General features: G+C 49.5%; 1 pseudogene; it reads left to right on the top strand.

The window, feature by feature from the left end:
• The first annotated feature begins 1,335 nt into the window (after nucleotides 1-1,335).
• Nucleotides 1,336-8,911, top strand: LOC144605040 (class E basic helix-loop-helix protein 41-like; annotated as a pseudogene).
• The last annotated feature ends 3,842 nt before the right edge of the window (nucleotides 8,912-12,753 follow it).

The following is a 12,753-nucleotide window of genomic DNA, read 5'->3' as shown; positions in this document are numbered from 1 at the left end:
GTATTCACTGGAATTTCGAAGGATGAGAGGGGATCTTATGGAAACATATAACATTCTTAAAGGATTGGATAGGTTAGATGCAGGAAAAATGTTCCCGATGTTGGGGGAGTCCAGAACCAGGGGCCACAGTTTAAGAATAAGGGGTAGGCCATTTAGGAGTTTGATAAGGAAAAACATTTTCACCCAGAGAGTTGTGAATCTGTGGAATTCTCTGCCACAGAAGGCAGTGGAGGCCAATTCACTGGATGTTTTCAAGAGGGAGTTAGATTTAGCTCTTATAACTAAAGGGATCAGGGGATATGGGGAAAAAGCAGGAAAGGGGTACTGATTTTGATATCAGCCATGATCATGTTGAATGGCGGTGCTGGCTCGAAGGGCCGAATGGCCCACTCCTGCACCTATTTTTCCATGTTCTATGTTTCTAATATCTTTGCTACAGACTCAGATGACTTGACTGTCCTGATTAATGTCACCGATTGTGTGCCTCATTGTCACCTTCCCCTCAGTTAACAATGAACCATTTCACATTCTCTCAATAGACAATAGGTGCAGGAGGAGGCCATTCGGCCCTTCGAGCCAGCACCGCCATTCAATGTGATCGTGGCTGATCATTCTCAACCAACGTCTGCTTTGATCTGTCGTTTTCACACCCCTCCCCAAAACCTCTCGTGTCCCTCTCCCCTGACACTCAGTCTGATGAAGGGTGTCGACCCAAAACCGTCGCCCATTCCATCTCTCCAGAGATGCTGCCTGACCCGCTGAGTTGCTCCAGCTATTTGGTGTAAACTCCATCGGGGAGTTAAACCAGTATCTGCAGACCTTTCCTATGTATTGAATACACTCTCAGACTTGCAAGGACCCACAGTTGGTAAACATTTAATACCCGATGGGGCGAGGGCAACACTGGGCAGAGTCGGTGGCAAAATAACCCCTGCAGGAAAAAGACCTTGTGGCTGGTGAACAGGGGCAGTTACATAACAGCACGGCATCACCATGACCTGTGTCTAACTCTGGGAGTTGTGCAACTCTGGGAGTTGCCTGGGCTCGCTCTCCCCCCAGTCTTTGAAGTCGGGCTGTTTTGATCTTCTCACTTCCTCGCTGTAACACACGTGAGGTGAAGCTTCCCCCGAGGGTTCCCCTCCTTGCCCTTTGTGCCAAGGTACAGTGAGCTGTAGGCAGCAGGCGTGGAGGTGTGTGTATATATATATATATATAGAGGCAGTGTACGTATGTGATGCACACAGTCGCACAGCTGTCAACTCACGGCCAGAGCTCTCTCTCTCTCTCTGTCTGTCGCGGCCAGTGTCACATTCTGAACTGCACTTTGCAATCTGCCTCTGCTGCACAGAATGCACAGCCGAGCAACCCCCCTACAACCTTGCTTTGTCCAACGGGAATTATTACACAACCAGGACTTCTTCGGGTAAGTTTTTCCCCTCTTTTTGCATCTGTTTACTATCTGAACCACTGCCTCTTTGGTGACTCTCAGACAATCCTTGATTGGGCTTTACTGGACATTAGATAATAGACAATAGGTGCAGGAGGAGGCCATTCGGCCCTTCGAGCCAGCACCGCCATTCAATGCGATCATGGCTGATCATTCTCAATCAGTACCCCGTTCCTGCCTTCTCCCCATACCCCCTCACTCCGCTATCCTTAAGAGCTCTATCTAACTCTCTCTTGAATGCATTCAGAGAATTGGCCTCCACTGCCTTCTGAGGCAGAGAATTCCACACCTTCACCACTCTCTGACTGAAAAAGTTCTTCCTCATCTCCGTTCTAAATGGCAGAGAATTCCACAGATTCACAACTCTCTGACTGAAAAAGTTTTTCCTCATCTCCGTTCTAAATGGCCTACCCCTTATTCTTAAACTGTGGCCCCTTGTTCTGGACTCCCCCAACATTGGGAACATGTTTCCTGCCTCTAACATGTCCAACCCCTTAATAATCTTATACGTTTCGATAAGATCCCCTCTCATCCTTCTAACTTTATCTTGCACTGAATGTTATCCCTGTTGTTGTACATCGTGTACACTGTGGATTGTAGTCACATATTGTCTAACTTTCTGCTGACTGGATAGCGTGCAACAAAAAGCTTTTCACTGTACCTCGGTACGCGTGACAGTAAACCCAACTGTAATGAACTTGAGTGAGACATAGGGGAGATATAAGGGGGGGGGGAGAGGTGTGAAAAGCAGACGTTGGTCGAGAAAATGTGAAATGGTTCATTGTTAGCGGTGGTGACAATAAGGCAAACAATCAGTAACATTAATCAGGACAGTCAGGTCACCTGAGTCTGTAGCAAAGACTCAAGACTCATGAGTGTGCATGAACTATTTCTGGTGATGGATGTCTCAACGTTTCATGGTGTTTATTTTGACAGGTCGATGTACGTGTGCAAATCAAAACGGGGTGCGAAGAACAAGGTAAACATGGGGCAGATTCAATCAGCTTTTGGGGTGCGCCCGGTTATGATCATTATAGACAATAGGTGCAGGAGGAGGCCATTCGGCTCTTCGATATGATCATGGCTGATTCAATATGATCATGGCTGATCATTCTCAATCAATACCCCGTTCCTGCCTTCTCCCCATACCCCCTGACTCCGCTATCCTTAAGAGCTCTATCTAGCTCTCTCTTGAACGCATTGAGAGAATTGGCCTCCACTGCCTTCTGAGGCAGTGAATTCCACAGATTCACGACTCTCTGACTGAAAAAGTTTTTCCTCATCTCCGTTCTAAATGGCCTACCCCTTATTCTTAAACTGTGGCCCCTTGTTCTGGACTCCCCCAACACTGGGAACATGTTTCCTGCCTCTAACGTGTCCAACCCCTTAATATGTTTCGATAAGATCCCCTCTCATCCTTCTGTGGAAGAAGGAACTGCAGATGCTGGTTTTAACCGAAGACAGAAACAAAATGCTGGAGTGTCTCAGCTTGAAGAAGGGTCTCGACCCGAAAAGTCCCCCATTCCTTCTCTCCAGAGATGCTGCCTGACCCGCTGAGTTACTCCAACATTTTGTGTCCATCTTATGATTATTACTAGGAAAGAAAACCGCAGATGCTGGTTTAAATCGAAGTTATACACAGAAAGCTGGAGTAACTCAGCGGGTCAGGCAGCATCTCTGGAGAGAAGCAATGGGTGACGTTTAGTGTCGAGACTATTCTTCAGTCTGAAGAAGGGTCTCGACCCGAAACGTCAGCCATCCCTCCTCTCCAGAGATGCTGCCCGACCCGCTGAGTTCCTCCAGCTTTGTGTGTGTCTGTCTCACTGTCTCACTGGCGGCTTTCAGTGATGAGTCTAATCTTGCATTAGGCGGTGTGACTGACTTTTGAATGCAATGAACATATTCCAGAGGCAATGTTTTTGCAATTTCAGTTTGCAATTTCTGCTGCATTGCCTGACGTTTCCCGTTTTCTTTTAGGAAGCCTATAAATTGCCGCACAAGCTGATCGAGAAGAAAAGGCGGGACAGGATTAACGAGTGCATTTCGCACCTCAAGGACCAGTTGCCACAACATCTGAAACTGACGGTGAGAGAGAGAGAGAGAGAGAGAGAGAGAGAGAGAGAGAGAGAGAGAGAAACAAAGTGCCGGAGTAACTCAGCGGGCCAGGCAGCATCTCTGGAGAGAAAATGATGGCTGACGTTTCAGGTCGAGACCCTTCTTCAATCTGAACAGTTCTTCAGTCTGAAGAAGGGTCTCGACCCAAAACGTCACCCATTCCTTCTCTCCAGAGATGCTGCCTGACCCAGTTGCTGAGTTACTCCAGCACTTTGTGTCTGCCTTTGAAGTTTATCCTCTTGTGTAGGAATACAAATTATCCTTGTCCCCTACAAAACAGAATACAATGAACATTTGTTGTCGTGATGTTATTTTATTTATACAGTTCATGGTTTGGCCGGTACAGAAGGAACATAATTAAAATAGTTAGCAGGGAAATCTTAGACGTCACTAATATCAATTTATATTGTTATAATAACCCCCGTTAAAACAAGCCTATCCCCTTAATGTGTAGGAAGGAAGTGAAGATACTGCTTTAAAGAAGTGTCTTGGCCCGAAACTCAACTATCCATGTTCTCCAGAGATGCTGCCTGACCCACTGAGTTAGCCCAGCATTTTGTGTCAATCCTCTTAATTCTGTCTGAAGAAGGGTCCCGACTGGGATTTAGAAGGATGAGAGGGGATCTTATCGAAACGTATAAGATTATTAAGGGGTTGGACACGTTAGAGGCAGGAAACATGTTCCCAATGTTGGGGGAGTCCAGAACCAGGGGCCACAGTTTAAGAATAAGGGGTAGGCCATTTAGAACTGAGATGAGGAAAAAAAAATTCAGTCAGAGAGTTGTGAATCTGTGGAATTCTCTGCCTCAGAAGGCAGTGGAGGCCAATTCTCTGAATGCATTCAAGAGAGAGCTGGATAGAGCTCTTAAGGATAGCGGAGTCAGGGGGTATGGGGAGAAGGCAGGAACGGGGTACTGATTGAGAATGATCAGCCATGATCACATTGAATGGCGGTGCGTACAGGCTCGAAGGGCCGAATGGCCTACTCCTGCACCTATTGTCTATTGACCCGTAACGTTGCCTGTCCATGTCCTCCAGAGATGCTGGCAGACCCGCTGAGTTACTCCAGCACTTTGTGTCTTTTCTGTCAACCAGCACCTGCAGTTTGTCGTGACCTCCTCTTCATTCTGCCGTACATTTTGGAAGTATGTTGGAGTTTGTTTAATCTACGTTTGGGATGAGATGATCCAAATTAACATGTATCCCTTTTCCTCTCTGTTCCCACCTACAGACACTAGGACACCTGGAGAAAGCGGTGATCTTGGAGTTAACACTGAAACACTTGAAGGCTTTAACTACGTTGACAGAACAACAACACCAGAGGATTATTGCTTTGCAAAATGGTAAGCTTTGTTTTTAAATCCTTTCATGAGAGGAGTGAGCACATTACTGCAGCACTTTGTGTCTACTTTCTGTAAGTCTCACTGTAGGGTTAGGTAGACTTCAGGGGCCGAATGGCCTAATTTTTGCCTTTGCAATACCTGATAGGGATGGAGTTTGTGCACAGCATTTTGTGTCTTGTTTTCTTTGGTGAACTGAGTGCCTTTGAGATCGCGGTGGTCAGCTCCCTTTGTGAGTTGCAGTTGGTCAGGTAAAGGTGTCAGTTGGTCAGGTAAAGGTGTCAGTTGGTCAGGTAAAGGTGTCAGTTGGTCAGGTAACGGTGTCAGTTGGTCAGGTAAAGGTGTCAGTTGGTCAGGTAAAGGTGTCAGTTGGTCAGGTAAAGGTGTCAGTTGGTCAGGTAAAGGTGTCAGTTGGTCAGGTAAAGGTGTCAGTTGGTCAGGTAAAGGTGTCAGTTGGTCAGGTAAAGGAGTCAGTTGGTCAGGTAAAGGTGTCAGTTGGTCAGGTAAAGGTGTCAGTTGGTCAGGTAAAGGTGTCAGTTGGTCAGGTAAAGGTGTCAGTTGGTCAGGTAAAGGTGTCAGTTGGTCAGGTAAAGGTGTCAGTTGGTCAGGTAAAGGTGTCAGTTGGTCAGGTAAAGGTGTCAGTTGGTCAGGTAAAGGTGTTGCCGCAAAGCAAAGGTACAGGTGTGAGTTTCCAGGAATCTGACCCCATTTTAGTGAAGGAATCCACGCCAGTGTTGAGTGTGTGACTCAGCAGAGCGTGGAGTGACACAAGTGTTTATATAACACCTTGCACAACTCTGCCACATCGCAATGCTCAACCCAGACTGAATATCTTTGAAGTTTGGTTTCGGATTTGAACACTGGGAACAATCCAGCAAACATGTGCAGAGGAAGATGCCAAACAACAACAGGGCAGTGGTGAATCGAGATCTCCTCTTAAAACAAAAAAATATTGTACAGGATACTTGGAAGAACATGTTTTCAGTTTAGTTCAGTTTAGTTTAGAGATACAGTGCGGAAACAGGCCCTTCGGCCCACAGAGTCTCCACTGACCAGCCATCCCCACACATTAACACTATCCTACATTTTAATCTTTTCAGGCACAGATTGATCAAGGGCAGCACGCGTGATGTGTTGAGCCACTGCACTTGATAAGGAGCACGGAAACTTTAGCAAAGTTTTTGACAAGAACCCTTGTGGCTTAGTGTAAAACCAAAGCATGCAAAGAAAAGCAACTTAGTCGAGTATAGTTGACCCCATGTTAGGGAGCAGAAGATTATTATTTTTTTAGATTTGGCCACAAGGAACTGCAGATGCAGGGTTGCAACAAAAAAAAAAGACACAAAGTGCTGGAGTAACTCAGCCGGCCAGGCAGCATCTCTGGAGAACATAAATAGGTGACGTTTCGGGTCGGGGCGTTTCTTCATAAGGTCATAAATGATAGGAGCAGAATTAAGCCATTCGGCCCCACTCCACCATTCAATCATGGCTGATCTATCTCTCACTCCTAACCCCATTCTCCTGCCTTCTCCCAGTAATCCCCCGACACCCGTTCTAATCAAGAATCTTTCTATCTCTGCCGTAAAAATATCCATTGACTTGGCCTCCACAGCCCTCTGTGGGAAAGATTCTTCAGACTGATTGTGGTGGGAGGGAGGGAGGGGGGTAGAAAGCTGCAGGAGGTGGGAACAGGGCACAACCCCTTGTTGCTTCCATGAATCATGGCCTAGTCTTTGTTGTTATCTCCAACACTCCCTCCTCACCTGGCTTAATCCACCCACCCACCCACCCATCCACCCACCCATCCACCCACCCACCCATCTACCCACACACATACCCACCCATCCAACCACCCACCCACCCATCCACCCACCCACCCATCCACCCACCCACCCATCCACCCACACACATACCCACCCATCCAACCACCCACCCACCCATCCACCCACCCACCCATCCACCCACCCACCCATCCACCCACACACATACCCACCCATCCACCCACCCATCCAACCACCCACCCACTCACCCACCCACCCATCCACCCATCCACCCACCCACCCATCCACCCACCCACCCATCCACCCATCCACCCACACACATACCCATCCACCCACCCACCCATCCACCCACACACATACCCATCCACCCACCCACCCATCCACCCTCCCACCCATCCACCCACCCACCCATCCACCCACACACATACCCATCCACCCACCCACCCACCCACCCATCCACCCACACACATACCCACCCATCCAACCACCCACCCACCCATCCACCCACCCACCCATCCACCCACCCACCCATCCACCCACACACATACCCACCCATCCACCCACCCATCCAACCACCCACCCACTCACCCACCCACCCATCCACCCATCCACCCACCCACCCACCCACCCATCCACCCATCCACCCACACACATACCCATCCACCCACCCACCCATCCACCCACACACATACCCATCCACCCACCCACCCATCCACCCTCCCACCCATCCACCCACCCACCCATCCACCCACACACATACCCATCCACCCATCCACCCATCCACCCACACACATACCCATCCACCCACCCACCCATCCACCCTCCCACCCATCCACCCACCCACCCATCCACCCACCCACCCATCCACCCACCCACCCATCCACCCGACCACCCATCCACCCACCCGCCCGTGTGAGGCAGCAACTATACTGAACTAAAAATAAACGTCACCCATTCCTTGTGTCCTGAGATGCTGCGTGTCCCGTTACTAGTTTGTATGTTTGTTTTGTTTTGGAATAAAGTATTTGTATTAAAAAAATGGCACGTTGTGTGTGTCTGTGGTGTGGAGCAGCATCTACAGTTGCTCTGGGGTGGAGCCGCATCTCCAATTGCTCTGGGGTGGAGCAGCATCTCCAGTTGCTCTGGGGTGGAGCAGCATCTCCAGTTGCTCTGGGGTGGAGCCGCATCTCCAGTTGCTCTGGGGTGGAGCAGCATCTCCAGTTGCTCTGGGGTGGAGCAGCATCTCCAGTTGCTCTGGGGTGGAGCAGCATCTCCAGTTGCTCTCTGGGGTGGAGCAGCATCTCCAGTTGCTCTGGGGTGTGGAGCAGCATCTCCAGTTGCTCTGGGGTGGAGCAGCATCTCCAGTTGCTCTGGTGTGGAGCAGCATCTCCAGTTGCTCTCTGGGGTGGAGCAGCATCTCCAGTTGCTTTCTCCACAATGCTGACCTTGCTGTATTTGTTGTTGAAGGGGGAGCTCCACTGGCAGCGGGGCCGAGGTCGGACTTCGACTTGTCGCGGCATGGATTGCAGGCGTGTGTGGATCGGCCGGACAGGCTGGAGCGCTGGAGTGGCGGGGAGCAGACGGACGGGCAGCGGTCGCTGTGCGGGCAAGCGACGGAGCACAGCAGCCGTGGGGAGAGCGGTGGCGGCGGCGTCAGGAACCGTGTGCCCGTTATTATCCGGCGCGCACGGGCCGCCGAGCCCAGCGGCAGCGACACGGACACGGACAGCGGTTACGGCGGGGACGGGGAGAGGAGCGAGGGGCGGGGCGAGGGCAGCGAGCCCGACGACCAGCCGCCGGCCAAGAGGGCGCGAGTGGTGGCCGAGCCCCAGCCCGACCCTGCCGTCCGCACCCTGGGCACGGACACGGTGCCCCCCTCTCACCCACACGCCCCCTCTCTGCTTGCCCCTCTACTTCCTCACCCCTCCCGCCACCACCCACTACTCGCCCACCCTGGACAAGAGCGGGCTGCAGAGTTACTGGTATCCCAGCCACTTCCCGGTCTTCTACCCCCACCTCCCGGCCCTGCCTCCCAATCCCCGGCTCACACAGGTGCCAGCGCTAGACATGCTGGGTCCCTGTTCACCGGGGGCTCTGGCAGTGCCAGCTGTTGGCGAGCAGAGGGGCACAAGTCCCCTCACACGGCTACTCCAGTCTATAACCTGTCACACGCTCCCCACAATAACCCCACCCCTCTCCCCCTCTCTCATGTACAATGGGTCGACTGAACGATACAAGGCCCTTCTGCCCACCCGACTCCACTCTGAACTAGTCTAGCACCTTCTCGCAGCTTGCAAACGCACAGACTTGCCTGGAGCGGCTTTCCTTTTGTACATATGTTGTAAATAGTTGAGGGGAAACACATACATCTCATCAGATATTCTATTTTTGTATGGGGGGGGGGGGGGGGGGACGGGGGTGGAACAAGATGTGAAAACCACTGAATATATTTTTGCATAAAAAATGTTTTGAATAATGTTTGCACATTTTGCTACTGCTGCTTGTAGGTTATTAAAATAAATACTAACAGCAGTTAAAAACACGAGTGGTTTTGAGTATGGCTTTCTGATTTTATTTTAGCAAAGATTGATCATTTGTCTTACTGTATGTAAAAAAATACATATAATAATCCGTTGGGTGGGCGTAGATTGTATTTGTCATTCAACTGAGAAACAAAGTGCGTGTGCGGGGATAATCACATTGCACTGTTGTGCTACAAGTTAACAGTTGAAGTAGAGTCTCGGTCCAAAACACCACCGACCCATTGCTTCCACAGATACTGCCTGGCCCACTGTGTTCACAGAGTCATCGAGTGGTACAGTGTGGAAACTGGACCTTTGCCCCAACTTGCCCACACTGGCCAACATGTCCCATCTACACTAGTCCCACCTGCCTGCGTTTGGCCCATCTATACACTAAAACTGTTTGTTTGTTTGCTTGTTTGTTCCTGAACTACAACCAAAACGGTACACGATAGCGCGACAATTTTAGGCCCACCTTACTCACCGTCGTCCCTTCTGATGCTAATGGAAGAAGTTTCATTGAAATCGGTGTTATATTTTTAAAGTTACTCACATTTTAAAGTTTAAATCTATCTCCTAGGGAGGGAGGGGAGAGGGAGGGGGGAGGAGAGAGGATAAGGGGGGTTGAGGGGGATGGAGTGGCGGCGGAGGGAGGGAGGGAGGGAGGGAGGGAGGGAGGGAGGGAGGGAGGGAGGGAGGGAGGGAGGGAGGGAGGGAGGGAGGAGGAGGAGGAGGGGGAGAGAGGGGAGGAGGGGATGCTGCACCAATGCAGGAGAGGTTTGGGCCCAACAGGTCCACTTGGTCTAGTATCCCTCTAAACCTGTCCTATCCATGTACATGTTTAACTGCTTTTTAAATGTTGGGATAGTCCCTGCCTCAACTATCTCTCCCGGCAGCTCGTTCCATACACCCACCACCCTTTGCATGAAAATGTTACCCCTCAGGTTCCTATTAAATCTTTCCCCCCTCACCTTAAACCTATGTCCTCTGGTTCTCGATTCCCCTACTCTTTGCAAGAGATTTTGTGCGTCTACCCAATCTAATCCTCTGATGATTTCACACACCTCGCTAAGATCACCCCTCATCCTCCTGTGCTCCATGGGATAGAGTCCTAGCCTGCTCAACTTCTCCCTGTAGCTCAGGCCCCCGGCTCCTGGCAACATCCTCGTAAATCTTATTTTCACCCTTTACAGCTTGCCAACAGCTCCAGCTCTTTGTGTTTCGATCAGCATTCTAGCATCAGCAGTTCCTTGTGTCTGTAAGGGTGCACGGTAGCGTAGCAGTAGAGCTGCTGCCTGACTGCGCCAGAGACCCGGGTTCCATCCTGACTACGGGTGCTGTCCATATGGAGTTTGTACGCTCTCCCCGTGACCTGCGTGGGTTTTCTCCGAGAACTTCCGATTCCTCCCACACTCCAAAGACGTACAGGTTTGAGGGTTAATTGCCTTGGTGTAAACCTAAAAATTGTCCCTAGTGTAGGATAGTGTTAGTGTGCGGGGATCGGTGGTCGGTGCGGACTCGGTGGGCCGAAGGGCCTGTTTCCGCGCTGTATCTCTAAACTAAAGTGAACAAAACGGAATTACACCCTTGGATCAAATCAGAATTGCTTCAAATGTGCTGTCTGTGGCCCAACATGAACACTGTAACTGTGGCACACTCGGTAAACAAGTCAACGTTAAACTCACCAGACGGATTAACAGTCAGAACTACAGGGCATTTTCCACACTGAAGGTCGTTCAGGTAAAGCATTTTGAAGTTAACTCGCGGTGAATTATAAAACAACTTGCAACGTACACACTATTCCTGTATTTTACACGCGCTTATTACTAACTAAAACAAAACACCTATTTCAGATTTAAACTTTGTGTCCACTTTGTGTCAGATTTAAACTTGTGTCTGTTAATACCGGGTAGCTTTTACCTATTTAACGTTGGTTTGAGAAGGTGACAAGTGAGACTATAGAAAGAAACTGGAGATGGAGATGGAAGTGAGTTTTCTGTGCCATTCACTGTCTTGTGCTAATCTTCCATTTTTCCACTCGATCCCTCCTTTATTCCTCTTAATGTCAAAAACCTGATGAACTATGAATCCAATCCACTGAATATCCTAACCCTAAACGTCAGTCCAAAGAAGGGTCTCAACTGGAAGTGTCTCCTACCCTTGTTTAGTTTAGTTTAGTTTAGTGTCACGTGTACAGGGGTACAGTGAAAAACTTTCTCGTTGCTTGGTGTCAATAGACAATAGACAATAGGTGCAGGAGGAGGCCATTCGGCCCTTCGAGCCAGCACCGCCATTCAATGTGATCATGGCTGATCATTCTCAATCAGTACCCCGTTCCTGCCTTCTCCCCATACCCCCTGACTCTGCTATCCTTAAGAGCTCTATCTAGCTCTCTCTTGAATGCATTCAGAGAATTGGCCTCCACTGCCTTCTGAGGCAGAGAATTCCACAGATTCACAACTCTCTGACTGAAAAAGTTCTTCCTCATCTCAGTTCTAAATGGCCTACCCCTTATTCTTAAACTGTGGCCCCTTGTTCTGGACTCCCACAACATTGGGAACGTGTTTCCTGCCTTTAACGCGTCCAACCCCTTAATAATCTTATACGTTTCGATAAGATCTCCTCTCATCCTTCTAAATTCCGGTGTATACAAGCCTAGTCACTCCAGTCTTTCAACATATGACAGTTCCGCCATTCTGGGAATTAACCTAGTAAACCTACACTGCACGCCCTCAATGTCCAGTCGGTGAAAAGACTATACACAATTACGATGAAGGATCCCAACCCAAAACGTCACCCATCCTTTTTCTCCAGAGATGCTGCCTGACCCGCTGAGTTATTCCAGCGCTTTGTGTCAATCTTCGGTGTAAACCAGCATCTGCAGTTCCTTCCTACACTTGATTACAGTCAACCCATCCACAGTGTACTGACACAGGATAAAGGGAATAACATTTAGTGCAAGATGAAGTCCAGTAAAGACTGATTAAAGATAGTCCGAGGGTCTACAATGAGGTAGATGGCAGGTGAGTTGTTGGTAGGATGGTTCAGTTGCCTGATGAAGGCTGTGAAGAAAATCCAGAGATGTTCTCCAGAGATACTTCCTGACCAACGGACGTCGTTTCCATAAACCGACATCTGAACCTCTCTGCGTCTCCTGCCTCTCTGCTTTGTGGTTTCACTTTCCAAACAGGTGAGAGACTTTCAAAAATCCTTTCTAGTTCCTTACTAAATTCCAATCCAGGTCCATTCTGGCCCATCGAGTTCATGCCAATTCGGGCGCAGCGGTAGAGTTGCTGCCTCACAGCGTCAGAGACCCGGGCTGCATCCTGACTGCGGGTGCTGTCTGTACGGAGTTTGCACGTTCTCCCCGTGACCTGCGTGGGTTTTGTCCGGCTTCCTCCCACTCCAGAGACGTACACTCGTCACTTTAATTTCATGTTTCATGTATTTATCGAAACATATAAGATTATTAAGGGGTTGGACATGTTAGAGGCAGGAAACATGTTCCCAATGTTGGGGGAGTCCAGAACAAGGGGCCACAGTTTAAG

This window comes from Rhinoraja longicauda, chromosome 23, assembly GCF_053455715.1.
Source record: "Rhinoraja longicauda isolate Sanriku21f chromosome 23, sRhiLon1.1, whole genome shotgun sequence".
In the NCBI taxonomy this organism is placed as follows: Eukaryota; Metazoa; Chordata; class Chondrichthyes; order Rajiformes; family Arhynchobatidae; genus Rhinoraja; species Rhinoraja longicauda.
Note: the sequence above shows the minus strand (reverse complement) of the source record. Positions and strands in the feature narration are given on the sequence as shown.